Source organism: Pinus tabuliformis, chromosome X, assembly GCF_031772625.1.
Source record: "Pinus tabuliformis cultivar Carrire ecotype Pingquan chromosome X, CPIR1, whole genome shotgun sequence".
In the NCBI taxonomy this organism is placed as follows: Eukaryota; Viridiplantae; Streptophyta; class Pinopsida; order Pinales; family Pinaceae; genus Pinus; species Pinus tabuliformis.
The window spans coordinates 1,508,676,567-1,508,694,680 of NC_142308.1; positions in this window are offsets into that span (position 1 = coordinate 1,508,676,567).

Sequence of the window (18,114 nt, forward strand, 5' to 3'; positions counted from 1 at the left end):
TCCAATTATTAGATAATATTTGGCTTGGTGTCACACGGAATCTGTCAAGGGTGCGGACACGACTGACCTTCCTAGAAGTCTAAGACATTCTAATGACAAACAAGACAAAAAGGAGTGATCTTTCTCTAAATACACCTTTTACAACATGAAAACTACAAGTGTTTAGGCTTACCTTATTCCAAAACGCTGTTGTTGAAGTCCGTTCTTGACGATCCGGATGAGCTCCTCCTTCAAGTCAATTCCTGCAACCACAAACAATCAAACAATTACCAAGCACTTGCATTTCATATAATAAAACATATATTCAACATGCAGACCAAGGAACACATGAAATAACTCATTAACACAAGCTATTGAGAAAAATAAACCAGTTTGTATTAATAACGAAACAAAGAAACTCTTACAACCTGGCCTTGGTGTTGTGCAAGTTCCTCCCAGGGTCCATCAAGGGTTTTCCTCTACTTTGACAAAGCTCACCCTCTCCCAAGTAGAATCAAGTGAAGACAATCTCTCCTCACAAAGGCTCTAATGGAAGACCTAAATCCTGCAGCATTTACCCAAAGAAAATGTATAGCTCCAACCTCTTCTCCTTCTGGCTCAATGCCTTTATTTATAGTGCTGTAAAGAGGTTATTCAGGTCCACTATCAATGGGATCATCCCCCTCTATGGGTGGGATAGCTCCCTTATTGATGGGATAAGTTCCCCCTTAATAGAGATACATGAACCAACTGGAGGCGCATCCATTTCATCAAACCGACCTCTAGAATGTTCTAGAAGTAACCACAAGTAACTTTTTCAAGATAAAACTCGCGCATTTTGTCTTTTACAGAGGGACGCACCTGTCCCTTAACATACAGAGCGTCCATGGACGCAGATTTTGTTAACAAGGTCCGCGTCCCCGCAGGTAAGACTAGAGAGAACCTGCGACCCCAGAGATAAACATGATTTTTACAAGACTTTCTCTCTTCTTTGAGTTTGAGATGGATAACAAAGGCATGAGACTTGCCTAAGAGGGTAGCATGACTGTTGATTTGAGCCATACTAACTGTAAGTAGTCAAGGTGACATTTTTTAGTGTAACACTTGGTAATGAATACGTTGCTATTGCGAGTGAGAGGTATCTTGCCGGAAAGTTTGGGTCTGGAGATATATGAGTATATCTCCATACCAGGCATCAAATGACGAAATTCTAAATAGAGACTTATCCAAAATTGATGGTTCAGATGTTGAGTTGATGTAAGTCAAGGGAAGGTCACATAGTAACTCAACGGAAACTAGAGATTTCTTTGATTTAGACTTGATGAATTCCAAATCAAATTGTTGTAGAATAACTACCCATTTGGATAGTTTCCCCCAACAATTGATGTGACAAAATGTATGTCATAGGGTTGCAATATGAAATGACAGTTGTTCTTTGCAACAAGATATAATGGCGAAATCATTGAACAACTTGCACAATTGCCAAAGCTAGTTTCAACGTAAGAGTACTTACTTTCTGTATCGTTGAGATTACAACTCAAGTAATAAACAGGATGTTCAATCTTGTTTTCTTCCTACACTAAAACCATGCTAGTGGTTGTATCTGCAGTGGTGAGATATAGGTAATAGTAATTTTGGTAATTTGGAGAGTACATTAATGAAGCTCTAATCAAGGTATGTTTAAGAGCATCAAAGGAAGCTTGCACAACCTGATCCCAATGAAAGGGTGTCTCCTTTTTCAAAAGATGTGTAAAACCTTTAGCCATTTTAGCATAATTAGGAATGAACCTCCTCAGAAAGTTGGCTTTCGCTTGGAGTCTTTGTAACTATAAAATATTTGAAGGTGGAGGCAAATCTAGAATTGCCTAAACCTTTAATTGATGTAGTCAAATCCCTTTTTGATACACTACAAATCCAAGCAAGTGACCAGAACCAGCAAAAAATACACATTTGTGTGGATTGAGTCGAATCTTGTAGTGTCGGCACCATAAAAATATTGCTCTCAAGTGTTGTGGGTGATCAGTCCGCTTTCGTGAATCAGTAGGTAAATCATCAAGGTAAGGTTGAAAAATGTGCTTGATGTCATGGAAGGCATAATTCATTGCCCTCTCAAATGTGACCCCAACATTTGTCAAACCGAATGGGAGTTTTATATAAGAGAATGTGCCCCATGGAGAAATAAAAGTTGTTTTCGATTGGTCATGTGGGCATATATTGATTTGATTGTAGCCAGAAAACCCATCCATAAATGAGAATATTTCGCGTTCAGCACATTCTGTCACACGGAATTGGTCAAGGGTGCGGACACGGCTGACCTTCCTAGAAGTCTAAGACATTCTAATGACAAACAAGACAAAATGGAGTGATCTTTCTCTAAATACACCTTTTACAACATGAAAACTACAAGTGTTTAGGCTTACCTTATTCCAAAACGCTGTTGTTGAAGTCCGTTCTTGACGATCCGGATGAGCTCCTCCTTCAAGTCAATTCCTGCAACCACAAACAATCAAACAATTACCAAGCACTTGCATTTCATATAATAAAACATATATTCAACATGCAGACCAAGGAACACATGAAATAACTCATTAACACAAGCTATTGAGAAAAATAAACCAGTTTGTATTAATAACGAAACAAAGAAACTCTTACAACCTGGCCTTGGTGTTGTGCAAGTTCCTCCCAGGGTCCATCAAGGGTTTTCCTCTACTTTGACAAAGCTCACCCTCTCCCAAGTAGAATCAAGTGAAGACAATCTCTCCTCACAAAGGCTCTAATGGAAGACCTAAATCCTGCAGCATTTACCCAAAGAAAATGTATAGCTCCAACCTCCTCTCCCTCTGGCTCAATGTCTTTATTTATAGTGCTGTAAAGAGGTTATTCAGGTCCACTATCAATGGGATCATCCCCCTCTATGGGTGGGATAGCTCCCTTATTGATGGGATAAGTTCCCCCTTAATAGAGATACATGAACCAACTGGAGGCGCATCCATTTCATCAAACCGACCTCTAGAATGTTCTAGAAGTAACCACAAGTAACTTTTTTAAGATGAAACTCGCGCATTTTGCCTTTTATAGAAGGACGCACCTGTCCCTTAACATACAGAGCGTCCATGGACGCAGCTTTTGTGAACATGGTCAGCGTCCACGCAGGTAAGGCTTGAGAGAACCTGCGACCCCAGAGATAAACATAGTTTTTACAAGACTTTCTCTCTTCTTTGAGTTTGAGATGGATAACAGAGGCATGAGACTTGCCTAAGAGGGTAGCATGACTGTTGATTTGAGCCATACTAACTGTAAGTAGTCAAGGTGACATTTTTTAGTGTAACAGATTGCCCCCTAAAGTGCGAAGCCTGGAATAGAGTAGGGTTTGTAATTCTAGGAAGGGTGAAGCGCTTTATCATTTCAAGGATTGTCTTGTGGATGACCGGGTTGGAACCTGCAATTTTCAACACAAAATACATGTATAAGATTATATCATCACTGAGGTAGGCATTCCCATACTCAGATTCAAAACTTTAACTAAAGGACTAACTACTCTGATACAGGAATGATCTTGCAGTACATCATTTTTATAGACTTTTGTAGACACAGTATGGACGCAGCCATCTGTTTATGATTAGTCTACATAGATAATGAATACAAAACTCCTCGCAGCCTGGATGGTAGAAACTAGATCCAGGGTCTTCACTTCTACTTCCCGAATTGGTACGATTCTAGCCATGTGATTAAATGATTTGATGTCGAACATGTTAGAAACCACTTGATTACCAGTCGATGATGTAAACTGTTAACAAGTGTGAGAGAGACCACCAGTAATGTCAATGGTTCTCAAAGTACCAAGCACAACCCGTGAAATGTGAATAGATGTTTTGATGTCGAACACTTCACGGAATCCTTTGATCGAAAGTCAATGATGTAAACTGACGTCAAAGGCGAGAAACCTGCCGTTGATGCATGCAGACTTCAAGGTACTGTCGATTCCTAAGTCATCTTTCTAGATAATGTGTCGATGTCGATAGAAAGCGACCCGTCGTAGGCAAGCCCGCAACACGAAATCATTGTTCAAGTTGAAGAAATGTTGCTATAAGGACTGACTCAGGGATGGTCAAATGGATGACAAGTATTTTGCAGATGAAAGTTTTGCTTGCAGACCTCTTGAACACATAACGACACGACAGATGGCTTGGTGACGAATAACTCAAAGTTAATCCCCGGAACCCGGTTAAAGACTTTCAAAGTGGTTTGGTCAACTGTGAGGTAAAAGATTTCCCAACCCAGGTGAATGAAAAGTGTCGTGTTCAAGAGCGGTAATAAAGTTTCTTCTGAGACAAAAGGTGACAAACAGGTTCATTCTTCTCTCTTTTCCCCCACCATTTCTGGCAAGTACCTCTTTATTTTTAACAAGCTTGAGGAGGATAACATATGCTTGATTATAAGCTCATCCTTCGGACGAGTCCAACCTAGTTTAAATTCGAACCCTAGGAAGGAGTGGTTCGTTCCTGTTTGTAATTGAACAGGTCCTTTACTGTAAAAATTTAACGAGCCCAGTATAGGAAAAACTCGGCGTTTTTCAATTTTAGAGAGTCTGAAAAAACTAAAGGAGACTCCACGTTGAACTTTTTCGTAAATTTGTGTCCCTCAAGCCCGAAAAAGTATAAAATAATACCTGGGGGAACCGCTTGATCTTGCGACCAAGGAGTACTTTCATAATAGTGTCGTCGACCTGAAAAGTAAAAAGCGATCAAGGACACGTCGTTTTATTTCCGTATCGAGTTTGAAACGACAAAAACCGGGCAATCTTTTCCTGATTTTACGGTCAGAAAAGAGCTATAAGGGGACCGTCTTTTAATTCCGTTTTAACGAGTGTAAAAGAAACGCTCGGCAATATTTTCATGTTTTAGGAGTCAGAAAAGGGCTTAAAAGATGACTCTGAGGTTTCACTTTTTCTTAAGTTTTAACGAGTTCGAAAAAGGGATAAAAATGTACTCATGGTTTTCACTTTTTCGTAAATTTTAATGAGTTTGAAAAAGGGATAAAAATGTACTCATATGGCCGACTTTCAATTTAATTTACGAGCAGGAAAGACGGAAAGAACTCGGCATTTTCATTTGTTTTACGAGAATGAAAGATAGCAAAATAATCTCGGGATTTTCATGAGTTTAACGAGTCTTGAAAATAACTGAAATTGACTCGAGATAGGTTTCATTTTTACAAAAGCTTGAAACAGATCAAAACTATGCTTCAAAGTAGTTTCATTTTTACTCAAGCTTGAAACAGAGAGAAAACTGTGCTTGATGCCCCCTAAGCATAACTGCTAGAGCGCATGCCCCCCCTGCTTCATTTCATTCAACCAATTGGATGAAATGAAGGTTGAGTTACGAGATCATTGAAAGACTCGACCTAAAACTGTAAGAAAAACTAAAATAACTAACCTAAATATACAACTTAACATCTACGAGATCTAGTCAAACTCTTGACTCAAGTAGAGGAGGATTTGTTTCATTTTTTAATGAGCTTGACACAGGAAAAGAACTATGCTCAGATTCGGTTTCATGTTTACGCAAGCTTGAAATGAAAAACTATGCTTGTTATAAGTTCACATGCCCTCAGCATAATGACGCAAAACGAGGTACATGCCCCCCAAGCTTCATTTCATTCAATGAGGTGGATGGAATGAAGCTTTACTTTCAAGATCTTGGAAAGACGTGTGGGAGTTGTTTCATTTTTTAGCGAGCTTGACACAAGACAAGGAACTATGCTCATAAATACTCTCTACAATCTACCTAACAAAAAACTTTACTCGGAAAACCTTGATTCATTTTTTAACGAGCTTGACACAAGACAAGGAACTATGCTCTAAAAACCTTGATTCATTTTTTAACGAGCTTGACACAAGACAAGGAACTATGCTCTAAAATCCTTGTTTCATTTTTTAACGAGCTTGACACAAGACAAAGAACTATGCTCTTGACTACTCTCTAAAATCTACCTATCTAACCTATCCTTGTTTCATTTTTTAACGAGCTTGACACAAGATAAGGAACTATGCTCTAAAAACCTTGATTCATTTTTTAACGAGCTTGACACAAGACAAGGAACTATGCTCTAAAATCCTTGTTTCATTTTTTAACGAGCTTGACACAAGACAAAGAACTATGCTCTTGACTACTCTCTAAAATCTACCTATCTAACCTATCCTTGTTTCATTTTTTAACGAGCTTGACACAAGATAAGGAACTATGCTCAAAAAGTTCGCATGCCCCCAGCATAATGATGCAAAGCGAGGTACATGCCCCCCAAGCTTCATTGCATTCAACCGGCTGGATGAAATGAAGGTTTACTTTCAATATTTAACTTGAAAAGGGAGTTGTTTCATTTTAAGGAGGTTGACACAAGAAAAGAACTATCCTCATACTTGATTCATTTTTTAACGAGGTTGACTCAGTAACAGGAACTATCCTCAAACCTGATTCATTTTTTAACGAGGTTGACTCAGTAACAGGAACTATCCTCAAACCTGATTCATTTTTTAATGAGGTTGACTCAGTAACAGGAACTGTCCTCAAACCCTACTTTCTACAATCTACCTACATATCCTAAAATCTAGCTGATTCATTTTTTAATGAGGTTGACTCAGTAAAAGAACTGTCCTCATTACAGCCTATTTCATTTTTTAACGAGGTTGATACAGGAAAAAACTATCCTCGTCAACTGATTCATTTTTTAACGAGGTTGACACAGTAAAAGGAACTTTCCTCGGTACATCCAGTTTCATTTTTTAATGAGGTTGAGACGGGAACAAACTATCCTCACATCCACTGATTATGGCTTCCAACTAGAAGAAAGACATGTCAATGGACACACCTTGATCATGGCTTCCAAGAGGTCTTCATCAGAAGGAAGAATAGTTCTCTGGAAGGAACACATGTCAAGGGACTCAAAAGGGATAAGAACATTGTGTTCAAGTAATCCCATGGAGTTTTCCATGTCAATTACCGGATCTAAATCAAAGGAAGATGAGCAAACAGTGAGAGGCTCACTTACATCGGTAACTGAAATCATGGGACCGGTTGCCACATAATTAACCCGTGGCAGGGTAGATACCACTTTAGAATCAGGAACATTTAGAGGTGTCATATTATTGGTAGTTGAAAAAAGACTAGGGAACGAAAGCTGGTCTACAGTCACAATACTGCCATTGTGAGGGAAAGACATCACGCGAAAGAGTGTCGATACGACAGCTTTCATTGCATAAACATAGTCTCGCCCAAGGAGTAAATTGAAATCCAAGGGACCTCGAACTACCATAAGATCAACACAAGCAGTTTTACCTTCCAAGGTAATAGAAAACTTAGGAAGGATCCCTAAAGGTTCACTAATGGTTCTGTTAAAAGCTTTCAGATTCTGCGTAATAGGCGCAAGCTGAGGGGAACCCAAAGCGTTCCAAACAGCTGAGGATAAAATACTAACAGAAGCACCTTCATCTACCTGAGTACGATGTATGTCCCTACCACCCGCCTTGACAATGATTTGGAAAGGGATGGAGGAAGGAAGACGAGGTTCTGTCAGTCTATTCCAATCAAAGGAAAAGACCTCAGTGCTTGGAGGGGGTTCTGTAGAAACAGGTGAAATGCCCCCCGGCATAGAAGAATCTGATGTAACAAGAAGAACCTGAGCGGTATGAAGTTCACTCTCCAAAGGGAAAGTGGGATCGACCGAATGTGAAATTGAATCGACCACTTGATCAACTAATGGATCATCAACCTGAGTGACATGAGTTTCACTCTCCAATGGGAGAGTGTGATCGACTATACTTGATATTAGATCAATCACTCCGTCAGTTGACGGTAGGTTGGGAGAAAGTTTACGGTAACCAGTTGGAAATTCTTGCTGTGGAACAGTAAGTTGTTCCAACAATGTTGAGGCTTCATCCATGTGAGGGCAAATGTGAGTTTGATGACTCCCTTTGCATAACTTACAAGGAAACCTAACTTTACCCTTTTTCCCAGGAACCTGACTATCACTGGTTGATGGATCAACGGAAAGTTGATGAGATTTTTTTGACCATACTTCCAAGACCTTTGGAATACCAGGACAATTGACAAGGAAGTGGTCACCCTTACAAAGCCTGCAAGGGTATTTGGGTTTACGATGCATGTCGGAATTTTCCTCAACACAACTAACACTTACAGCCATGGTTGGTTGGTTGACTTCTTTCTTATCTTGCTTCTTCTTCTTCTTCTTCTTCTTCTTCCCTTTCTTCTTCTTCTTAGCCTCCTGGTTACTAGCATCAAGGCTTTTACCAGGCGAAGAGGAAGAAATGGAGGAAGAAAAATTAGGCGAAGAAGGTAAAGGGTCAACAGAAGGTTGGTGATGTTGAGATGGTGAACTCTGTTGAGGTGAAGCATCCGATTGAGGTGGAACAATTGGAGTACTTTGGGCCAACGAAGTTGAAAATAACCATATCGGTAAACCTATTGTAAATCCAGGTAATGACAAAGTAGCCATATAAGGAGGACCAACATTTCCAAAGTAAGGAAAAGTACTAGGATTCTCATTAGGAGGGGTTCCTAGGTTGATAAATTCCGGAACATTTGCCATTATATTCAACTTCGGTGAATTTTATTAACAATTTAAAACTAAAATTAACAAATCACAATTCACACTTAACAACTAAAATTCACAATTCAAACCTATGGTCTCTAAAAGTAAAAACAAACAAATTAACACGCGCTATCAAATCTAGGAGTCAACCATACACAAACAGTAGCCTTCCGGACCGAAAACACTAGTTGGTGATGAAGTCCAACATCGCCGAATTCAGTACAGAAGTGGTGGGTGGAACAGTTACCCCGGTAACCTGCTTAATGAATAGACCGGACCAAGTTCCTCCACTTTAACCGTCTCGAAGTGAAGCGAACCCCCCGGAAAATCCAAGTGAGTATAACCGACGTCTGCTCCAGGTACAGTGGGACCTTCCCTCCACCGTCACCTTGGGTAGAATCCTAAAGATTATGGTCACTAAGGTTACCAATCACAACAATTACACCTGGGGGAACAGTCTAAACTCCGACAGCACGCAAGGGCAGAGTAACAAGCTCAATCCCCTTACCGGCTCCTTGACAGTAATCCAAGGTTTACTGATAAGTGACCCCTGGCTCCTCGACAATGGTTAATCCGAGGTTTACCGTTTGTAATACGTACTGTCTGGCGTCGTTCCCAACGAGGGAGGAATGATCCCCTCACTGGTTCGGACACGAGCTCGTGCTTCTCCTTTAAGAGGAGCTTTCCCAGAGTGCAATTGAAACAATTGGATTTATTCTACTCAAGATAAACTATCTGTTTGGTTTTGTAGTCTTGGAGAGTTAAGTACTCACCTACTCCAAGACCCTAGCCTAAGCTATGTTGGTGTTTCAGAGCCCTAGAAATGTAAAAATTACTAAATGAATTTTAATTAAGCGTTGTGTTATTAAGGCTGTTATTACTCAAAGGGGTAAATGGAGATGAAACCAATGGTGTTATGACCCGACTCAACTGAATGCAATCGAATATGATAATGCAATCCTTTCAATTCGATGAATCCTAACTAAAGTAAGGAGAGAGTTTCCATTCACTTCCAACAATGCAAAAAATTGATCATTAAGAGAAAATTTAACAAATTCTCTAATGCACTAATTTCATCAAGAAAAACTAATGCAAATCAATTCCAAACCAATTTTTATTTTTATTTTTGTGTAAATTCAAATCAAAGAAAGCTGATCTAAATCTACGATTGATTTTTCAGAATGTAAACTATGCAATGGTAATCTAAGCACAATTCACTTGAAAAGTATGCAAATGTAATCTATGCACATTTTTCATTCACATTCTGAAAATGAGAATTCTAAATATGCAAATGTGATCTATGCAAGAGAATTCTCAAACACAAGATGATTCTAATGTAATCTAAGAACCAATCAAGTGCAAGTCGAGAAAATTGGGTGAGAGTTCCAAAGATCAACAAATAAAAACACTCAAAGGCGATTAACACTCATACACAATTTAGCCCCCCCCGGCGAATGAGGGGGAAATTTTTTTTGCAAAAACAAAAGCAAAAAGATGCAAAATTGTGAAAAGACTGAGAGAAACCTCCAAGTAATGACCAAAGGAAATCAAATTAAGAATTTCTCAAAAAAGAGACTCAAAACACCCAATTGATGAAAGCTAAAAGCAGGAATGCTAATGAAACAAGTTCAGGTGAAAATTTTTGACAGGGTACTAAAGGATCTGGGCAGAAAACACTAAGAAAAAACAAAATCTAAAAGCAATTAAAGCAAAAATGGAGTTTTCCTAAATTTTTACAGGAAGACGCAGGCAACCCGTTAGAACAGGCGCGGGCCCGCTCTGTGCAAACGGCAACAGCGCGTCCAAAGACGCACTGTGCAGTACTCAGAGAGTGCGTCCTTCTGGAAAATTTAAGAAAAACCAAATCTAACTAAATCTAAAGCTAAGCCACCCAAATACTAATTCTCACAGTCAAAAACCAGAAAATAAAAATGATTTTCTCAAAGCAAAGTTCATATAAAGGAAAAGACTCTCTCATTAATGGATTCCCCAGCGGAGTCGCCAATTTGTCACACGGAATTGGTCAAGGGTGCGGACACGGCTGACCTTCCTAGAAGTCTAAGACATTCTAATGACAAACAAGACAAAATGGAGTGATCTTTCTCTAAATACACCTTTTACAACATGAAAACTACAAGTGTTTAGGCTTACCTTATTCCAAAACGCTGTTGTTGAAGTCCGTTCTTGACGATCCGGATGAGCTCCTCCTTCAAGTCAATTCCTGCAACCACAAACAATCAAACAATTACCAAGCACTTGCATTTCATATAATAAAACATATATTCAACATGCAGACCAAGGAACACATGAAATAACTCATTAACACAAGCTATTGAGAAAAATAAACCAGTTTGTATTAATAACGAAACAAAGAAACTCTTACAACCTGGCCTTGGTGTTGTGCAAGTTCCTCCCAGGGTCCATCAAGGGTTTTCCTCTACTTTGACAAAGCTCACCCTCTCCCAAGTAGAATCAAGTGAAGACAATCTCTCCTCACAAAGGCTCTAATGGAAGACCTAAATCCTGCAGCATTTACCCAAAGAAAATGTATAGCTCCAACCTCCTCTCCCTCTGGCTCAATGTCTTTATTTATAGTGCTGTAAAGAGGTTATTCAGGTCCACTATCAATGGAATCATCCCCCTCTATGGGTGGGATAGCTCCCTTATTGATGGGATAAGTTCCCCCTTAATAGAGATACATGAACCAACTGGAGGCGCATCCATTTCATCAAACCGACCTCTAGAATGTTCTAGAAGTAACCACAAGTAACTTTTTTAAGATGAAACTCGCGCATTTTGCCTTTTACAGAAGGACGCACCTGTCCCTTAACATACAGAGCGTCCATGGACGCAGCTTTTGTGAACATGGTCAGCGTCCCCGCAGGTAAGGCTTGAGAGAACCTGCGACCCCAGAGATAAACATAGTTTTTACAAGACTTTCTCTCTTCTTTGAGTTTGAGATGGATAACAGAGGCATGAGACTTGCCTAAGAGGGTAGCATGACTGTTGATTTGAGCCATACTAACTGTAAGTAGTCAAGGTGACATTTTTTAGTGTAACACATTCATCAATAATCTGGTCGATAAAAGGAGTAGGATAATTACCTTTATACATTCTTGATTTACATCCCTATAATCGATGCACACTCGTATTGTTCCTTGTTTCTTCATGACATGAACAATATTGGAAACCAAGTCCGTAAGAGGAATAGGGTAAATGAAACCAATTTTCAAAAGTTTTTCAACTTCTGCTTTAACTACAACAACTTTCTTTGGATGAATAGGTTGAAGCCACTGTTGAACTGGCTTGACATCAGAGTACATTTTGATCTCGTGTTCAACAATACTTGAGGCAATACCTGACATATCCTCGTATATCTCTAAATTCACGAAAGAAAGCACAATCATTATCGAGTTCTGATGGAGAATAATATTTTTCGACATGAATATTCTCTACAATATTAGGCTTGGTTGAAATATTAATAGAAACTGTTTCTTCAATATTTGATATGTTTTTCTCAGATTCGATTGTGTATATGAAAACTGAATTCAGTAGGAAGTCAATGACTGATGGGTGGCTTAGTTCGTTTGAATAATCTTCAGTGTCATCTGGAAGATGGGAACGATGATGATAATCCTCCCATGGTTCCTCTCCTATCATCACTGACTAGATGATTCCTTCATCCATATAATGTATACGTGAAAAGGGATCCGAAGAGGTACCATATTCTAATGACTGATCTACCCATACAATTATTGAGTGTGGATTTGCATTTGCCGCACAAGCCTAAAAAATTGGTTGCTATGATGATTCAATGGGGCTTAACAACATCACCCCAATATTACTATCAACTTCAACATTGTTGGTAATCCTCCTTAAATCAAATGAGTTGGAGGAAATCATGTTGCAAGTCTCTACTCTTTCCACTTCTGCCAAATCAGACGGTGACAATCAGGTAAAAGTGCCCATTAGGGAAGGATCTTTAAAGAGACCTACTCCAACACTTTGAAGTCACAACTGGTGTCTGTGTACCAAGAGAATGCTTCTTGTATCCTGTGAACTATTGGCAAAGAAGGCTAGCTGATCAACGACTGTGATTTCACCCTTAAAAGAGAATTCAATAGTACGAAAGCACGTGGAAACCACAACAGCCATAGCATACACCCAAGGCCTTCCCAGTAAAATGTTGTAATCGAGGAGTCCGTCAACTACCTCAACCTCAACAATAACTGTTTTTCCCCCTAGTTCGATTTGTAGGTTACTCAAAATTGCACAAGGAGTATATGTCCTTCCATCAAAAGCTTTTAACATGTTCAGTGGTCATGACAACGACGGTGAACCAAGTGTTTTCCTATAGATCATTAACATAATGCAAGTAGATTACCCCTCATTAATAATAATTCGGTGAACATTCTTATTGAGAGCTTTTGCTTGAATTAGGAAAGATAACTGTGCTAGTAACTATGGTGTATATATCGCATGGTTAAAAACCACAAGATTTGAATCCGTAGGATCTATTCCACCTATTTCTGATTGTAAAGCCTCCTTTTGGGAGGGACAATTTGCAACACCTCAAGTGTTGACATAGCAGAAGGTGATTGAGTAAGATCTTCCACTATGTTATAATATTGAGCTACTCCAGCTTGAGGGTTAAATGTCTATTTGTGCACAACTCCCTTTGGTGGTTTTGTTGTCAATTCAGGTACAATGGGTGGAACATTTTCAGATGAAGTCAAAGTCGAAGGATTAGGTTGATCAGTGGCCTGATTATTCGACGATGATGGTGGATTTCCATAATCTGTGTTTCTCATTGACATCAAAACTTTGTTTTGTGGCTTTTTGATGGATAACATGAGTACTTAGGATGCGGAAGCATGGTATGTCGTAACCAAATGTGTCTCTGGGTTTGGAAATGGATTAGTTAACGCTACTGATGTGTTTGAAGCCTTTAAAGGTTTATAGACCTTAGAGAGAAGTGGATAAGCTCTTGTAAAATTCTCGTCATTACAGATCAAACATGGGTAACAAGGTTTCCTTGTCGAAGTAGAGGAATCATATGATTTCTCTGGAGGGGAATAATCTTGTTTCTTTTTACTTTTCCCCTTTTCCTTGCTCCCTGGTTGCTTTGGATTTTTTCCTTTGTTAGATGACATGGCTTAAATTTCGGAGGCAAGAGTATTTTAAGATGCATTGGTAGTTTGATTGGAAAGAGAAAGAGTTTTACCAAATGGTCTTCCTGTTGTTTGGGTGGTTGAAGAACCGATCACACCGTCACCGGCATGAGTGTCCTTACTCAATTGTGGAGTAGGAGGAATAGTGAAATCTGGTCAGGGTGCATTAGGAATTTTATCATAAAGCATGCCAGATTGTGTGTAAATAAAATCCAAGTATTGGGAATGAGAAATTACTTGCTCTTCTATGATGAATCCACCTTTTGCCACATCCTTGGTGATTGATGGCAACAAGGATTTTATGAACCAGTCAGCTAACAGCTGATCGGGAAAAAATGTTTTAACCATTCGACGATGACACCGCCACTCATGAATATGATCTGATATATGGGTAGCGATCATTAGTTTAAAGTTTGCTAGGAGTTCTGTTCCAGTCTCATATCTGATGGGCAACTAGAAGTTGGTCGAAAATGTAGTCGCTAAAGTAGTGAAATTGTCGAAAGAAGCTCTTGGTAACTCAATGTACCATTTAGCAGCCAAACTAGTAAGCTTTCTTTGGAAAAGACAAAGAATAATTGAATCATCATTTAAGGAGTTCAATGAACACCACAAATGAAAGGTCATGACATGATTTGATGGGTATTCTCCAAGATTTCCATTAAATTTCAGAATGTCAGATGGTAACTTATGTGGAATTTTTGGCCACCAAGGTGCATATAATATTGGATCACTAATGAGCCGATTTAAATCTGGTAATTCTAAAGTTGCTACAAATGGAAACTGTTAATTCAAGTCAAGTTGAGCATACCTGGGACATGATGGAATTTCTTGAGCAATAGGTCTTTGCATACCAAAATCGGGCATCTGCATTTGGTAACGTTGGTATGGTTGTTGTTGAAGAAAACTTGCATAAGGTGGTTGTTGATAACCAGGTTGAATGTGTGCTTGTCCATAACTTGAAAAGCCTTGTCGATGAGGACCTTCGTCACCTTGATATTAACCAAACCCAAGTTGATCTTGCTGAGCAAGTCCAAATGGGTTGGATTTGCTGGAATTGGGGTTGTTGAAAATGAGGCTTCCACAGTTGTTGAATCAATTGTTGTTTTTTTTTTATACAATTGTTCTTGATTTAACGGTTGTTATTTCCCAAGAATGAAAGGTTGGCTAGGTTATGAATAAACTATATGGTGTAAGCTTGGGTTAGTCCAGATAAGGGTATACTAACCTAAGGTTTCTGCTGAACCTTGGAAACAATTAGTTGTTGTATAGCAACTTGAGAGATTTGAATTTCTTGACTTGAAACCCGTCTTTGCAAGGTAGAAGCATCAATTTTGTACTGGTTGTGATACAACAGTTTGAGCTTGTGACTATGGTACAGTAGTAACAATAGGTGTAGTAGGAATAGCTGACACAATTTGCATTGGTTTTGTTGGATACACAAGCCTGGGTTGAACCGACATTGTTAGTTGCCAATGACAAACTCTAATTCTAGATTGACCTGAATACTACGGGATATTAGCATATGATGTTCCTCCAGAATAAGGAGGATATAATGAATAAGCATATTTCTCTCCATACGATGGAAATCAATTATTTAATGGATACATAGGTCTTTGTTGACTAGATTTCCCAACTTGATATTGATATGTAGGATCAAACTATTGAGTTCCTGTTAGAGAAGAACTAGGTAAAATTCTAGTTGAGGACATGGCTGATGACCATGGTGTAGGAAAAAGCCCCTGAGTGGGTTCCAAATAAAGATTGGTAACCAACTGGGATGGACGGCTCACCATATAGGTGTGACTCAAGTGTGGTAGAAAACATCGAGGAGGTTGTAACCAAAGATTCTACTGTAGTTGCATCAGATGATATATTCTGAGATGTTGTTGGTTTTTCGGCCATAGTTATTTGACCCAAAAGTTGTCCTAAAGATTCGATGAGTACATGAAAAAAAGCATGATCAAATGGAGCAGTAAAATGAGGAGTATGAGCATAAAGATAAATCCCAGCTCTTAAATGGAAAGGGTTCTTGGTGTAGAATCTTTTTCCAATTATTCCTCTACAACAATTAGACCTGGTGGAAGAACTTCACCATCAGGTCCGTAAATGATTTTTTGCGTTGATAAAGTTGAAGTTTTACTAGTTACTGATGTCTGAGGGGTAACTAGCTGATTGTCTTATGGTAAAGTAACAACTTCTGAATGTTTAATTTTGAAGTTGAGATGTTCAGATAAATGAACAACAGTTTCAGTAAGAGGTTCCTAGACAATTTGAGGTTCATATGTAACTTCCCTTTGAATTGGGATAGGTTCTGGATTATCTTCTGGTTGAACTGATCAAAATTTAGAAGTACTTTCTTGTTGAGCAACTTCAAGTTGAGAATCAACTTGTTGTTGAACAACTTCACTTACTGTTTCACTAGGATCAGTGAAAATGTCCTTAGGTAATTGTTAAACTTCTTCTTCAGGAACATATGTACTAGAAATAGCTAGAGTAACTGGAGTCTCACTACCTACCAGATTAGATGGTTTAGGTAATTCAGATGAAGAACTAGAATTTCTTGATGTACTAGACTCAGTTAAGTGAGACCGCTTTGTTTGAATCGGTGTCGCTTTGAGTGGCAAAGGCAATTTCTTCGTTGATCTCCATGAAGGATGGAGTAAGGGTTGATGTTCCTCCACGATTGCTGGTTAATTTTATTATCAAAACAAAAATAAACAAAAAGGGGCATACTAGGAAAAAGGTTTACCAAGCAACTGCGAATTTTTGAATACCTCCTGGCGAACCAAGAAGTATGGGTAGGAAAACTCCCTAAATGATCTGTTCAATGTATCATAGTTTACAAGGCGGCCGAATTGGTTACTTAAGGATGGATAGCAACCTAGATTTGTCCTCCCATATATACTTGAAGGCATCTGGAGGCCCAGTCCGTATAAGCATTGTGTAATGCAAAACCACATAGTGAGAGCATTCCCATATACTTTACATATTGTCACACCACCCTATATACCCGAAGGTACATGGAAAAGCTACAATATACTCACGTACATGGAATGAGGTATCAAACTCGGGATGTATTGCAGAAAATTTATTGACAGCTGCTTTGTTTTACGACGTTGAACACGTCTCTAGCCTAGAACCACTAACTGTTATCATTAATGACAATGCTCCATTAGGTAAATTTATGTCAATTTTAAGTTGATCTTGCTTAGGAAATTGCTTTTCAAGTTCATCACGTGATGTATTTTGAAATTCCTAGGAATGAAACTATCATGATAAGCATTCTTTCTGTTCAATTTAACGATGAAAATCCTAGCTTCTTAGGGATAGAGCAATCAAGTTTCTTTTAATCAAAGAGTAAAGAGGACAATCTAAATGTAATTTCCCTACACTATTCCTATCAGCACACTCAAAGTTTTCAATGCATCATGCATGTATTTTTTTTTGATTCCCTTAATGTGAATATGAACAAAAATGAAATATGCACATACGATCAATCAATCTTTCATAAGAACGAAGGCTTTTATGACAACTCTAATTCAAAGGAAGAAAAGAATTTACGACACTTTCTTTCAAATGAATATTAATCAATTATATCCTAAATTTGACTATTGATCGATAATGACAAAGAAAACATGAAGCAATGTTAATCAATCCAATCAAAGTTGGGCTAGACCAAGAGATAAGAACTCATTTTTTGAGACACAACATTCATTGATCAATCAACAAACAATCAAACAGAGAAATTTTGGCAAAAAACTCTTTCCAAAGGTGGGAAACTGATCCTAGGAGGATTAGTGCAACCAAGAGTGGGAGACAATGCACTTCAGAGCACTGTCCCTAAGCCAAGGATGCTCTATAATGCACTGTGTCACTCACAAGCCTGCGTCGGTGACAATAAGCCATTTGAAGAGGAAATTTGTCACAGTTTTGACCAATTTTTCAGTGTAAACAATTGAATTACAATCAATGAAAAATGAGGTCTACAAGGATGTCTAATGAGGTGGATAAGCTACTAGGAAAGAGGATTATTCCCTAGTAGAGTCACCAATTTGTTTTGGAGAATGTAGCATCTACGGATAAACTCTAATTCACTAGATAAGTAGATGTGCCTAGAATGACAGTTTAAAGTGTTTTAAAAATTTGCTATAAACAATGGATAAGAAGAGGGGATAGAAGGTCTACCTGTAGTTCTACTTTCCTCTCATCTCCCTTGTATCGATTCCATCGCTCCTTCCCGCACTTAATCTGCTTGAGAAGTACCCTGTAAACACAACAAAGAAAAAAACTAATTAAAGCATATGATCCATTGAATATAAGTGAAAGGAGTTAGATACAATTCACACATATAAGCATT